The 13970-nt window shown below is 35.9% G+C and overlaps 1 long non-coding RNA gene across 3 annotated transcripts in view; it reads right to left on the reverse strand.

Annotated features, from left to right (window-relative positions):
* The window catches only part of LOC115494974 (uncharacterized), a 128759-nt gene extending 115883 nt beyond the window's left edge, over window positions 1-12876 (reverse strand). Inside the window, exon 1 of one of the 3 annotated variants that reach the window (XR_012055613.1) lies at window positions 12451-12876. This is a non-coding gene — a long non-coding RNA (uncharacterized lncRNA). The remainder of the gene's footprint in view (window positions 1-12450) is intronic. The other 2 variants (XR_012055614.1, XR_003960022.4) reach the window with 2 other exon arrangements.
* Window positions 12877-13970: the final 1094 nt, after the last annotated feature.

The following is a 13970-nucleotide window of genomic DNA, read 5'->3' on the forward strand; positions in this document are numbered from 1 at the left end:
CTACTGATGTAAAAAATGAAAAAAAAAAGAAAAAGGCAAATAGAAATAAACATGCCAGGTGCCCACTGATATTTATACACATTCAGTGAATTTGCAGTTTTATAAGGTTTTTACTTCTGTTCTACACCAAAACATTAGTAACACGTAATAAAATGTGTTCATTATATATTATTGACAAACATATTATGCACATGCTCCCTTAGAGTGAGAAAACTGGAGATAAACAATCTGCAAAGAGAAAACATAGGAAAATCTAGGCAAACAAGGAAGGAATCCTTTAACGATTGGAAAAACATACTGATACAAGATAAACAGCCACCCGGGAGTTAGACGGATGATTTGGAGATAAATTAAATAGCTTCCCAAGAGACATCAAGTGTTGGTACGTATTCGTCAATAACCATTCAGAAGTGATAAGGAACTCTCCACGGCCATCTGGAAATGGCTCTAGCCAGCCTGGCCTGATTGATTTTATTAGCTGCACAACCTCATTTTTGTTTGATTGCTTTGTATCTGTATATGCATTAGGGGAGAAAGCATTTGCAATTTTCTCAAGTCTGCTGTTTGTTCCTCTGGACTATGCTCCTCTCCATTTTCAAAGTCAATAAATTTTTTTCCCCTCTAAGAGAAGACCAATTTTGCTCTACTGTTCATACAGAGATTTCAAAGTAGTATTCTCCTGAAAAAGGGTGGAAGGGGGAAAGAGCAATATTTCACATTTACCCTGAGGATATAAAGCAGAAAGGCAAGTTTGGTGTGTGGTGATGAAAAGGCCTTCCCCAATGCAATCCTGGGTGATCCTAGCTGTTAACACTTGCACTGAAGAATTTACACTTATTTCTCACACCAAGGAATGTCTTACCCCCAGGAATATTTGAAGTTTCTGTTCATAGCCATGGAGAATGGGATTTGGCATTTCACAAAAGATGCAATATAAAAGTCACTCTGTCAAATATCAGGGAAAATCACCTAATGCTTTAATGCATCTGAAAAGGAGAAGTTTCACAATACCGCTTCATCTAATTAGGCCTCTAACATTTTATAAATCCATTCTCCTTGTACACTCCTTCAGTGATTGCAATCTTAATTCCAAAATACATTTGAAACACTTTGGAGTATTTTCAATAGAATCCCTGCTCTCACAGCAATAAGCCATAAAATGTACATTTGAATGTATTGGTTAGAGTTATCAGTCCTGCTGAAGAGAGAAGTAGCAAAGAAAAGAAGACCAGATAAATAATTTGGATAATACTTTTTATTATGTTAGCTCACGAAAGCAGATGTAGTAGGAGTGATCAGTGGGAGGAGATGTACAAATTGAAACATGTTGTAAAGTTACAAGAGTATACAACATGGATGACACATTTACATTTTTAAGAAATAAATATTTGGCCCAAATATGTTCAGGAGGGTTCTTTCAAATACAGAAGTGCTTTTTTACTAGATGCATAACTGTTATTCTATGTATAAGACAAAAGTAGTGACAGCTATTGGAGGTATTTTTTTCTATATTCATTAAAATAGCTATAAAAATTAATGTAAAAATGTGACTATAAAGCATCCTCTAGAGAAAAAGTAGAAGAACTGAGAATACAGGAGGTATAATCAGATATACAATTGAAAGGGGTTTTTTTGTAACTATGCTTACAGAACACTCACTGCTGTGATAGCTATGGGCATCTGAGTGCCAGATATTTGAAAAGCAATCTTTATGAAACTGAGATGACAGTCAGTAATGCTGATATTCAAATAGATATAGCCCATTTTCAAGAAGTTTGGGTATTTAGACAAATACCTGAAGATTGAACGTTTCAGTCTTTTGAGGAATTAGGCCATTTGTGTAGCTCTCTTGGCCAGTTTCTTTGGAAAGTTTTGGTTTTAGTGGTTTGTTTTTGGGGCCAGATTCATGCCCAAATCTGTCACTTACTCCAGCTCTCCAGCTTTTGTACAAAGGGGCATGAGAAAGCTGAGGCTGGTGGGAGGGAGGATGCAGACAGAAGTCAGGATGGCAGCTCCTGCCCCTGGTCTGTCCTGCAGTGGGGTCTGTCCTAGCCCAGCAGTCCCCAGCCATGCACAGGGAGCTTTCTCACAGCCCTATCCATGCAGGTGAGTAGGGCTCCACCTCTTTTAAAAAAACAATTTTAAAGTAGGAGTCAGCCCTTAAACACCCTGGTGGGACAGAACTATTAATGTTTTCTAAGAGCTTGATCCAATTTCCCCTGGCATAAAAGCCAGCTACAAGCCTTAAGTCTGATATAAATAAGTGTAATTATGGGCCCTACATCAGTAATGAGCATACTTAAGTATTTTATTTGTGTTCAGCCTTGCTATCTCTAGGGTAATTTTAAATTTTCTTGGCCTGTGTTCAAAAAAATTGTTGGTGTAACTTCCTATTTGTGTTCCTGTTTCTATTATTAAAAAGAGCAACGATGAACATATATATCTTCTAGGAGAGCATAAAGAATTCCAATGTGTTATGTTGGTCTGTTATGATTAATTAGCACTTACATGTCATTTTAATAAATTTATCCTAAACATCAGCTGTTAAAAATGATGTAGCTATTTTCATTCCAAACAATTTTGTGCAGTATTTCAAATTTCAGAGTTTAATAAAGTACTTAAAATACTACTACTTTTGACTTTATGGCTACATTAATTAACTATATCCATCCATAATCAAACATATTCATCTCTTCATGATGAAAAGGCAATTTCTTCTGCCTGCAGATAAACCTTTTTATTTGTACATAATATATCTAACATTTATTTAAATAACAGAAAATAGTCAGTAGGCTGGCTCAATTCTTTCCAGGGCCAGCGAAGACTTGTACATTTTAAAGTGGCAACTGGGTCTTCTTTCACAGGAAGCATCTACAAATTTCACTTTTCAATCAAAGGCATAGTGACTTCTGTCCTCTCCACAATTGTTTTTCCAACATTATATTTTCTTCTTTGATTAAACTTTCAGTCATTGTCCCTAAAATCTCTCAATGCTGATCGATCACTTTCAAATAATTTTATGATAAGACTATTTTAAACAAGCTACAATTTTAAGCACAATTCATACATTTAATATATAAATATTTTTTCTTCCTATATCACATTGGTTTTAAGAACTAAGGATGTGCAAAAAACTCAAGATACTGGCAGAAAGATGGGAGAAGAGCTTGACTAGCATCACAAATATACCACTTTGTTGTACATACAATGAAGATTTCAGTTCTGAAATTGTCAAGAAGAGAAAAATATTAACTGTCCACAATAGAATTAATTTCTTCATTAAAATATTTCAGTTTACCTATCCACATCTTGTTTAGTGCCTACTGTTGTAAACAACATTCCTTGCAAGTTGCACATAGCCTGATTTGGGGATTTTCTGTTGTTAATGAAACACCTTTCTCTCTTTTGCTGGGTTTTCTTAGTTCTTTTATGCAACATATCAGTTAAGATTTTTTTTTCTCAAGTAACTCATTGTAGAAAAGCTGTGTCTAAAACTTGTGCTGTTTGTTGGCTACCAGGAGCTTGACAGGTGGGGTGACAGACACTCCAGGACTCTCAGAGACATAAAGGTAACTGACTGAGTTAATTTCTTGTTCCACAAAATCTTTGAAAGGTGATCTCTTTATGTTTGTGGTGAAATAGATTAAATGTGAAGGTTTTGACTGAAGTAGAATCATGGGTGCTTAGCTATACATTTTCAGATAAAAGATAAAGACAATTCTTTGACAATAATAATGAAAGCCACCACTATCAAATGTGTATTCAATGATAAATGTAAAGAGAGGAGGTTGATTTTGTTCATCTTTGCATTCTCGTTACAAAGAAAACTGTCCCAGAAAAAGGCCACCACAGACCTTTGGAGCCAATATTCTCAGCAAATATTGCTGCCTGCTACTTGGCTACAGAGGCTACATAGATATGTTAATTATTCTGAGAACCATCTGCATCTTGTTAAGAAGTCCTGTAGATCCTGAGCAGCTACACCAGTAGTAGTCTGAAGAAATATTTTAAAATGCTTCACTGAAGACCATAGGTTAAAGAAAGAGCTTAAAACAAAAGACACAGGGTAGTTACAGGGATACACAGTAATTTATTTTGCCCAGAAATCAGTGAACAGCTAGAAAGATTTCAGTCCAACAACACCCTCTGTCAAAGCTACTAACACAGATAAAATGATACCTTAGGAACCACTTTTCTGTTTTCATAAGGGGTGAGGAGACGCAGCTTTTTTCACCAAGGCCTCCTAATCTCAACATACGCTAAAGCACTTGGAAAATGCATTCTGTGCATGCCTTCACTGCAGTCACTTGGCTTACTCGGGTGACACATAGCATCTGTACGCTGGCATTGACAGTCACCACCAACCTGACTGGCTGACAAACTTTTATTCTGCAGCAGCCCAATGCAGGGTTTTCCATTTATCCTATCTTCATTTATATTACTGCTCATGCAAAGCAGATTAATGCTTGGCTCTAATTATAGTGTAGTTTCACCTTTGGTTGATGTACAGATTTTCTTCTTGTCTTATTTAGGGCTGGTAAAAAATCTGGTTGTGACAAATTTTTCTCCTTGAATAAGTGGTTTCCCAGATTCTCTCAGTCACTGCTAAACAGGTAGTGTTTAATCTCTCAAGGCATCTAAAGCTTGCATGTTTCTAATAATCTCAAAAGAAACAAAAAACCCACCAAGTTTGCCCATTTTTTGCACATACAGCCAAGAGTTTCCATCTGAAAGTCTGCCAAATATGCCTAATAACTGGACAGGGAAATCACCTAGCTTACTACAGCAAGGCTAACCTGCTACCTACACAGTACTGGTAACTGAGTCCCATGGGGGTGTTTATCCTGCCTACAAAGCACTATTACCCTACTTCATAAAGCAGTATTTTAGAGGTTGTACAAACTTGTCTGAACCACAGGTCTCATGATGTTTAGGATCGCTATAAATCCTTCAAAAAAGGTATTACTGTTTCAAATTCTCTTGGTTTTCTTAGGAGAACTTGCTCATCAGTGCTCATTGATGCAAAGTTCCTCAATTAGCATAACCCTTTTTCACATGTTTTCTGATGTCCTAAGTCTTGCAAGCTGTATTTTTTCAAAGAAAAAATAATATTCCATACATTTGTTTCACATTCCTATTTACTTGTAGAGAACCTAAAACAGTTTCCAAATTGTAAAAGGAATCTAATACGAAAGGAATTTTTCTTCAGAAACTTCAGCTCCCTTTTATCCAGCATTCAAATCAAAAGTTATCTCACTTCTCAGAACCACACCACAATCTTCACTAACTCCCTGGAATCTCTTGCAAGTCTTGTCTCCTTGTCCTAGCCTTCAGAGATGCACACATTCACATCTGAGTACACTTCTGAAAAAGCACTCAGAAGTGTCCTGCATGTGCTTTTGTTTTTACGAACAGCAGGTGCTGGCATTCAGGATGGAACAATTTCCAATTTCATCTGCTTCTCTGCATTACAGAAAACCTTGTAATTTTTTATCACTATCCTTAAAGCAGTCTCTCTTCCATACGTTTTCATATAACCATGCCAGAATCCAAAATTTCAATCAAGAAGGAGAGTTCTTAATGGCTAAAGGCACTAACGTAATTCCTGTCAGTGCTTATTTTCACTTCTAGGTGTTTCAGTAACTAAGTTTCTTTGATTACAGAAATGAGTGAAGTCAGTGTTAAGATCTTATACTGTAACTGAAAAGACAGTGAATTATTATGCTCATGTAAGAGAATTATTATAAAGGGTCATGTTTGAGATAGGTCTTCCATCTGGATGATGTACTGAGAATGATCAATGAGAAAATATGCAGGTCCTAATGAAAAGTATGATTGCTATGCTTTCTACACAGCTTAACTTTCACCCCTGCTGACTCTGACAGTCACAAAGATCAAATCTTTTCAAATTTCTTTCACTGCAGTGTCAGAAAAACCTAATTTATGTTTTGAATCTCTGCAGAATTGTTCATTATGCAAATCCTATTTTGTGAAATAGATGTGAGAGTGACAGAGCTGATTGAGGCTGAAAGGCAAAAGAGGCTATAAGTTATGAGAGATAATGCACTAGAGTGAAAAGAAGAATATTTCAATTCAGGTGATGCTGGAAAAGTCTTTAAAAGTCCAAGTTCATGTTTTTCTTTCTCAGCTTTATGCCTTACTCATCAGAAAATAAAGTAGCATACAAAACCCTTTTATACTAAACACAGCTATTTAAAACCCTTTCAGCTGTAGGGAGATACTAAAATCTACTGTCTGCGGTACCTCTGCTCAGCTTAATAGCGTATGACTGTACTGCAGCATTGCTACTTCATAACTCTTCCTTGGATCATCTCTTGTCAGTCAATTTGCTCCAAATGCTAGTGCAAATTTGCTGATACAAGGGCTGCCTTCAGCCCTTTAATCAGATAAAGCTGCTATTAACAAAAGATGGCAGCATGGCTCATTTTATTGCAAGGCTCCTACTACATGTGTTCATATTTCCTCGAGTATGGCAACCATTGACCTTGGCAGTCTGGATTGATTCATCCGGTTCAAGGATCACTTAGCTTCTGTTCTGAGTGATGGTTGCTTGGCTAACTGCAGCCTTTTTCATTTCCTGTTGATTTAATAGTGTTTCTTATTTTATAGATTATCATAGCATTGAATTATAAGTTTGGATCCTAATTCAATTTCAGCCTCTCTCAAAGCCCTTTCCAGAACACTGTTAATCAAGGAAAAGCTCTGGTCTCTGGTGTATTTCCCAGCATACCATAAATGTAAGTATTAAAGAAAACATGTATACCCACATTAGAGGGAAAGAGAAGTCACATATAATATAAAACAATAAGCTCCTCACTAATTTTGATTCATTCTTTTACAGAAAAGGAATCTTTGGGTTTTAGAAATTTTATGTGCCTAACTAGAAATTTTTTAATATATACCATAATCCAAAGCCAAAATTGAAAATTTGACATGAAGTAAATTGTATAAAATATTTTAATTTATATGGTTATGAGAACAGAATCAGGAAATTAGAGACAAATATTAATTTATGGTATATTTTCCAAATTATTTTCACCATTATTTAGTTTGGGTTTTATGGGGGTTTTTCCATGATTATTTTATGACATTACAAGATTTAAAAATTAGCATCAGGGAAACAACCTCAAAACTGATAAATACTTTAAATATACAGAGGACTATTTTCCTAAGGTATAACAATCTAATTTCATGCATAAACTCTAATAACGTGACAAGCACAGGAAAATTGTCAGGATAATAGAAAAAGCTCATGCAGTTACTCAGTTAAGAATCTGCCTGTATCAATATGCTGGAATGAATATTAACTTCTTATCAGTTTTCTGAGTTCTGAATACAGTTTTGGCTAATACAAGAAGAGAAAAAAAAAAGATACAGGATGTAACTAAAATGCCACTATTATTCTTTTATAAGTAAATATATGCAATAGCTTTCAGTGCAAGGTAACCTGAATTACATGGAAGTGAAGCTATATGCAAATGAAATAGTTCAGGCTCTCACTGCAGAATAGCTGCAGCAGCATGCAGCTCCTTACAGGCTAATTGAATCAGCTTCTTGGCACGGGCACTGAGCTGAATGCAAAGGGCACTTGGCACAGTGGGGTCTGCAGCACGGCGACCTCCAAAAGGGTAGGGCACCACACACAGACCTGCTTGGACTGTGAGCCTCCCTCTGTAGCCACCAAGTGCTTTCTGAGGCCACATGGTTCACCTCCACTTGTGTGCAACAGAGTGAGGTCTGCCAGGAGAACCATGGCTGAGCACACTACAGCTGCTTATGGAAATAAGGGTGCAATCCTTTCTCTACGGTCTATCATTTCTGACCTGACACAGGATGCGTATTTTAACCTCTTGGCTACCATGAGTGATATTTAAGTTTCAAAGTTTGCTTTGGCTGACCCTCATAGTCAAAGCAATAACTGTGCTCTGCTAATCAAGCTTTTGGAAAGCTTACTGTTCTGTACTTCAGTGATTCCTAGCACTTGCCTTTTGTTCCACTGGGCTTCCATGTTTTGAATTTTTTTTCTGATATACTCAGCCTACCAGTTCTCTCAAATCAGCCATTTTACAGATTTCTGTCCTTTATCGGTCATCCTATCCATCTGTCTTCCCCTAGTAATTTTCAGACTACAGGACTTCAGTAACATTTTCTAGCGTATCATTTCTCCCTGGAGCCTCTCTAGGCTGTTCCATAAGGCTGTCTCACTTATGTCTCACATCAGTGTCCCCAGCTCCATGCCACGCATCAGTGGCCTTGGGCTCATTGCTCTGCATCACTGCCCTTCTACCCCATACTCATGGATATTGGCCCACATTTTAATTAGGATAAAACTGAAACTAAACAAGAAATATATGAAGTAAAAATGTAAATTATGTTCAGTGAGTTGCAGGTGCTATCATTTTATCTTAATGAGCATTTGGTATATAAAGGACTTTACAAAGCATAAACAATTCTGCTTCAATAATTCTCGTGGGCTTTATTAATTTTTTGACAACAGCTTAATTTTGGACCTAAAGAGAACAGACATCCTGTCATCCAAGACTGCTTTCCCAAGCCAATAATACATTCCTGTTTTGAACGATAACTGAGTGTCATAACAGTGTTTTTCAACACCTCCTTTCCTGTTCACAATAAAATATGAACAACTAAGTGAGAAATACACAAAAGGATGCTTTCCCATTCTTTTGTGCTGAATGAAATTAGTAGGGTATTATGAGACAAAAGCATGCCTAAAATTTTTATGATAGTGTGTAGCTAGAGAAAGGCAAAAAAGCTGCAAGGTTGTCCTAAAGTGAAAACATCCACAGGACAAAATAATTAGATTCATTACCCTGGAAACTCAAGGTAGGTTATACATGAAACCTATGTTTCACTTTTTTTGCATAGTTAAATTCCTATCAATCCTTATGTATGAGCCAAATAGTTCCCAAAGTTTACATAATTTTCACATTGGTGCTGTTTGCTTCAGCAAAATGACAAGTGTGTTTTCTTTTTACTTGTTTTGTAGGAGGTTTATAACACAGTATATTAGTTATTAGGCACTTACATGGTCTATTTTTATTCTATAGATGAGGGAGGAAAATTATGTGAAGTGCAGGTCAAGCACTTTGATCTTATGTAAGCCAAAGTTGTTGCAGTTGTCTTAATCTCCTTGCTCTTACAGATATAAAATAGAAGTAATTTCTATAGTGGTTTCATTAACAACTCTAGAGTAAAATCCATGGAAGGGAGAAGAAAGATCTCTAATATTAAAATAATAATTTATGGTTTTGGATGTTTTCAATATTTAAAATATTTAGCTAACTGAAAGCAAGAACAATCAGAAGCTAAAAAGAATTAGTACATTTAATCAGGTCCTATGCACAATATAACATGAGTTATAAATTTAATGTAACAGTGCTGCAGCTACCTAGCCCATTAGTGTGAGCAGGATTTCAATCAAATCAGCACAAGTCGTGGACTGTTGTCTTAGTAAATCTGCAGCCTATCTGTCCCGTTTCACAGTCTCCATCTTGCACCCAAGTGTACAGACAAGTTAATCAAGAGATCAGAGGGAGGGAGTCCTGTGAGGCTCTCTCTGCTGCAGAACATGCAGTGCTACACACGAGTGAGAGTAAGGTCAGCTCAGTTACAGTCACCCAAGCAGCATTTTGCAGTCTTGTCAGTCTCTGTAGAGCTAAGCTAACTAATGAGACTGAAAATTAACTACCTAATTTTAAGCCAAAGAGGGAGCAGATATTCAAATATTTCTATGCTGTGACTGCATCAGGTTTGAAATGAAAGACATCTGTGGTGCTAACTCATTATATGCACAAGATACTGGAAACAATACTGGTCCTACATGATAAAAGCCCAGAGTTTTCATTGCCTCCTTGGGGGGAAGAGGTCAGGAGGAATACAGTAGCAAAGACTACTTTTTAAAGTTTGGGTAATTTTTCTAACACTAATTAAGAAGAAAACTCTTTTATTTCACATCAGCTTCTAGGTCACTTCATTCTGGATATGGCAGTTCAAGTCTGCTTTTAAAGACATAAGACTCTTCAGGGAAAATAAGAAGAAAAATAATGTCATAAAGGGAGTTAATTTGTCAAACATGCAGTTCATCTTTTCATCAGCCTTTTGGAGTCAGAAAAGCATTGAAATGAGTGACTTAAAAGTTTAAAAACTGAAAGGATGGTGTACAGAAGTTAAGCAAGCTAGAATACTTCATTCTTGTCATGTCCATCACATAACACCTGAAAAAGGTTGTATCTCATCACATGAAAGAATAATTTTGTCCAACTGAAACACCTACTGTAGGTAAACATGACTTGAAAAGTCAGTCCTGTTATTTTACATTTTTTCTAAAACTTTCAGCGACAACTATATGCAAGATTTTCCCACCATCCTGTGAATGATAAGAAAAAAAAAAAAAGTTTGCTTAGCATTGACTTTCTGATGTTGTCCCAATCTGTAAAGTGGGATTTTGACCAGGATCTTGTGGTCAACATACATCCTAAACATGTGAAAATTGAGAGAGAAAATATAGCTGGCATAATGATGTTTTTTACAATGCCAAAGATTTATGTAAAATTCCCAATTTTCACCTAGTTTTATTCTTCTTTATTTTCTACCTCTGACCTCCTTTGATTCTCTTGCTTTGTAACTTCTTTCTAAAATTTCAGTGTTTACTCTCTGCTGTGAATAACACATTCTTCTCACTTAGTCTTGCATCCTCCTGCCAACTCCAGCCCCCTCCCCAATCAGCCTATGTTGAAAAAAAAGTATCTTGCTCTAATGGTGTTTAGTATCATTAGCCAGGCATCATTCATTACTCAAATTCAACCTTATTTTCTGCTTCAGTGACGGTAGTTCTCAATTAATTTAGCAGGTTTTAGACAAAATAGATGACACATTAATGTGTCCTTTTTTTTCCTGCCAGAGTAAACGAGCATCAGTCTGAATAGTAATCATAGAGAGAAATGTAATTTAAAAAAACAAAATCTTTGTTGTAAGAAAGAAAAACACACAAAACAAAACAAATTGAAGCTACCCCATTTTCTTTAAAAATGTGTTATGGAATTTCACACAGATTGTTTGCTTTTTAAAGAGGGAAAGTAAAAAACAAAAGCCTTGAAGTCACACACAACAAAGGGCAACATTAATATGAGCATATGACAATCAGATTGGACACCATGTTAAGATGAAAGGTTCAGGAGATTCTACATCCTACAGACACTTAAAGAAAATATACAAACAAGGAACACATCCAGAGATACTTCTTACTATGTCCTCCCAGCTTTGAGCAGTCTGTATTTCCTGGGGTGAATGTGGCTGTCTTGTGTTTTTGGAGTCTTAGATGATCTTCCTTAAACAACTTGGCCTTACTGGGATTTTGAACACGCATTTATTTGGCATCTGCAGTGTCTCATGTCAGAGTTGCAACACTTTGCAGCTGGCTATCGCTGCAGCTTATCTGTGCACAGTGTGGAGTACTTCCTTATGTTGCTTTGATTCTGCTGTCTGATAATTTCAATTTATATTCCTCTTTCTCAAATTAAAAAAAAAAAAACTACAATAGTTTCTAATATCTATATTGCTCATGATGTATAGATTTCTATCATATCTAATTTAGTAACTTATTTTCTAGACTGAAGATCCCTGAATATTTCTCCGCAGTATGTAATCTCTCTGCATCTTTCATTCACCTTCATCATCTCCCTCCACATCTTTTCCAGTTCTATCATTCCAGGAACATTATGCTTATAGGTCCAAGATGGGCAGTAATTGCAAAGTGATGCACAGTATTTTGACCATAATAACATTTTCTATCCCACTCCTTGTAAATGCTACCTTTTGCTTTGTTAAATATCACCCAGCAACAAATTGATCTTGCTACAGAATAGAAAAATGAAACCGAAAAAATGTCTTTTCTAAACGCACAGCCCTTCCCTAAAACAGCATTTCCACAGATTTCATTTTTGTCTCTGGACACTGAATGTTGTCTGTCATTTTATTGTCTCAGTATCATGAATATACCAGCAGTTCCACAAAGTCTTATATTGCAGTTTATTAGCATTGGCACAGTTGGTCACTTTGTTTTTTTCCAGATTATTTACCCTAAATATGCCAAATATTGTAGGCCTTGACATTTGAACCCTGCCATATCAAATATCCTTTTTTTTTAACGAAAAGAATCAACAACACCGAAATAAAATACAAAGACTCATCAAGATATAAATGAAAATATCTTCATTGCTTAATTTATTAGTTACTCTGGGGCAAATGGACCATTATAAATATATACAAAGTACCAGCCATTGTCAAGCAAATTGAACTTCATCAATTCTATGAACAGCGTGGTTAGGTAAAACCTAATTATAGAGATAGAGTTATGGCAAAGCATGCTTGAACCGTTATTAAAATGAATCCATCCAGAAAAAAAATTACCTGCTGTAAGGGCTGTCCATCAAAACAGCTCTGCCATCAGTACCTTCAGAGACAACATCCAGGATCCAAAACAAAACCTCAGGTGATTTGGCCTTTTTCTCACAAAACATGGAGTGCGAGTCTAAGGTGGTTTCTAAGGAAACCAAGATAGTAACCATAAGAGATTTTGTAAATCAAAATCTGCAGCTGGTATGAAAATTAGGGTTTGGAGCATAACTGAGTGAGATAATGAGTGTATGTATTCCTTCATATCTTGTTGCTAGTTGTAGTTTGATTTGTCTCTGTTAGTAGAGACTAAGGCTAAGAAAGAGACATGTATATTAAGTGCTTTTTGGGGGTGTAAAATATTTTCTGTGGAGACTTCATTCTCTTATCAGGATCTGTTTATTCTCTCTTGTACAGTCCACCAGCTTTAAAAGAATCTCTTCTGAGACTTCCCAATCACTTTCTCTGTCTCCAGACCCACAAGGTATGAACTGCTGCAGGAACACCTTGGTTTACAGTCAAGCTCTGAAAAAGGAGAAGGGAACCAAGTTTCAGATGGAAAATAGGTGAAGGCAAGGATCAGTTTAATGCTCATGGTGCAGAAGCTCCCAAAGGACAGAAAGATTACTCGTCTGATAGCTTACAAAGGAATTTTAAATAAAACCATTCATATCTACTTCTTTAAGATTACACTTACAAGAAATTTATCTATATAAAGCTAGCAGTAGTTAACAATATGAAATGCTGTGCACAGCCCAAGAAAATTTAACCTTAACAGCAACTTTATAGCAAAAAAACAAAAAGCCTGACAGCATTGCCTTCAAATATTGTGCTTAGGGTCAGATTGAAAATAAGCCAGAAAGTGAGGAAAAAAAATGGGTGCAAGTAAGCTACTAATTATGTGGGGTTTTCCTAAGGTCATTTTGTGTTCTTCAGTTTATGCCTTTAGCTATATTAGGTCTTTTAGCTCTCTGAGAAGACACAAGAATATTTATTTAATTATATGTAAGTAAACTGAATTGGTAATATTTACATATGTAGCCATTAAAATAAGATAAACTTCTTTTGAGGAAATAGCCTTTATTACAAAACTTGAGAGCCCTAATCTGAATAACAGACCACTTACCACATCCTTTGTAAATCCTTTCAACCATTGTATTTGAAATATTCTAAAATTTAATTTAAATACCTGACTTCAATTGTGAAACCTTTGTTCATCCAATTTACTTAGCTGGAGAAATATTGATATTTAGTGTTCAGTTTTTACAGTTCAATCAACAGAAATTGCAGGTTTGTGTTACCTTATCGTTAGAAATCTTTTGCATGTTCCAGTTTTATACTATTTATTACTTCTGTTATGTAGCAGGACCTCCCACTTTTTGATAGAAAAAGTTAATATTTTTTATTGCCTCTACCTATAAGTTAGCATATAGATTATTTTAAAAAGCAACAATTGCATAAGGGGGTTTTTATGTCTCAGGAGAAGGTGACAAGGTCACCTTGCAAGCTGGCCATTTTTCTTAGTTTCCATTTTG

The sequence above is a fragment of the Taeniopygia guttata genome, chromosome 4 (assembly GCF_048771995.1).
Source record: "Taeniopygia guttata chromosome 4, bTaeGut7.mat, whole genome shotgun sequence".
Taxonomy (NCBI): Eukaryota; Metazoa; Chordata; class Aves; order Passeriformes; family Estrildidae; genus Taeniopygia; species Taeniopygia guttata.